Consider the following 2,061-nt stretch of genomic DNA (forward strand, 5'->3'; position numbering starts at 1 on the left):
AGCCTTTCCGGGTAAGTTTCTGTGATGTAGGCCATGCACCATTTTAGTTGCCCTTCTTTGTACACTCTTAATGTATTTATATCCTTCTGGAGATATGGTCTCCAGAACTGGACACAGTATTCCAGATTGGGCTGTACCAATGACCTATACAGTGGCATTATTACTTCTCTTTTCCTGCTACTGATTCCTCTCCCTATGCAACCAAGCATCTGGTTTGCCTTTCTCATTGCTGTTTCGCATTGCTTTCCTGCCTTCAAGTCACTTGAAATAGTGACTCCTAAATCCTTTTCCTTCTCAGTAGTTTCCATTATAGTACCATTGATACTATGCATTTTTTAGCATTAAACTGTAGTTGCCACGTTATTGACCATTTCTCAAGCCTACTTAGGTCATCAATCATTTGTTTTACTCCTCCCGGTGTGTCTACCCTGCTGCATATCTTTGTGTCATCTGCAAAAAAGGCATACTTTTCCTTCAATACCATTTGCAATGTCACCAACAAAGATATTAAAGAGAACTGGACCAAATACAGATCCCTGGGGTACTCCACTGGTAACATTTCCCTCCATAGATTGCGCTCCTTTGACTACAACTGTCTGTTTCCTATCCTGCAACCAGGTTCTTATCCATTTACCTGTTTTATAATCCACCCCCATGCTTTCAAGTTTATTTAGCAGTCTGCGATATAGGACAGTGTCAAATGCCTTACTAAAGTCTAGATATGCTACATCTACAGCTCCCCCTTGATCTGTTATTTTCGTCACAGTCAAAAAAGTCAGTAAGATTTGTTTGGCAAGATATTCCACAACACTTTCTTTTAATAGTTTTTCCATTACTTTCCCTACTACTGGTGTAAGGCTTACTGGTCTGTAGTTACTCGCTTCTTCCTTGCTTCCATTTTTGTGCAGTGGAACCACATTTGCTCTTTTCCAGTTCTCTGGAATGGCACCTGTATTTAGTGACTGGTTAAATAATTGTGTTAAAGGTGTAACCAGCACATCTTTTAGCTCTTTTAGTATCCTTGGGTGTATCCCATCTGGCCCCATTGATTTATCCACTTTTAGTTTTGAAAGTTCTGTTAGGACCTTCTCTGTAAATGTACTTTCATCTACCTTATTTTTATGAATGTCCTTGCAACTTAACTGTGGCCCCATCCATTCTCCCTCTGTAATAAATACTGAGCAAAAATAATTATTTAGGTGATCTGCTATTGCCTTGTCTCCCTCCAACAAATGCTCACTCTCTGTCTTAAGTCTTATTATTCCTCCATTTGATTTTCTCCTTTCACTTATATACTTAAAAAAAAGTTTTGCCCCCTTTATTCTACTGACTGGGCCATTTTTTCCTCAGCTTCTGCCTTTGCAGGTCTGATCACTTTCTTAGCATCCTTCCGTCTGTCAAGATACACCACTTTGTCGTTATTATTTTGAGTATATTTGTATTTCCTATAAGCCAACTTTTTTGCTTTCACACTAGTTGATACTTCTTTTGTGAGCCACTCTGGCTTCTTTTTCCTAACCCTTTTGATACAAAGGTCTGTTGCCCTTAGTATTGCACTTTTCAGTTTTTCCCACCTTTCACGCACTCTTCCAAGTTCCTCCAGTCCACCAATGAATCACTTAAACATCTCCCCATTTTTGCAAAGTCATCATTTCTAAAATCCAACACCTTTGTTTTTGTGACAGGAGTTGGATCCTGTCTTTATACTAAACCATAATGCTTAATGATCACTGGATCCCAGGTGCTTACCCACATATATGTCAGATATCCTATCACCATTTGTAAGAATTAAATCTAATATTGAGTCTTTGCGAGTGGGCTCCCTCACCAATTGCTTGAGAGATGCTCCCTGTAAGGAATGTAGAAATTTGCCACTTGTAGCTGAACTTGCAAAACACCCCTCCCAATTTACATCAGGTAAATTAAAGTCTCCCATGATTATGACTTCTCCCTTTAAAGCCATTTTAGTGATGTCCAACAATAGGTTCCTGTCCAAACCCTGACCCTGGCCTGGTGGTCTATAGATCACCTCAATGTGAATAATGTCCTTCTCCCTGGTTT

The sequence above is a fragment of the Pseudophryne corroboree genome, chromosome 11 (assembly GCF_028390025.1).
Source record: "Pseudophryne corroboree isolate aPseCor3 chromosome 11, aPseCor3.hap2, whole genome shotgun sequence".
NCBI lineage: Eukaryota > Metazoa > Chordata > Amphibia > Anura > Myobatrachidae > Pseudophryne > Pseudophryne corroboree.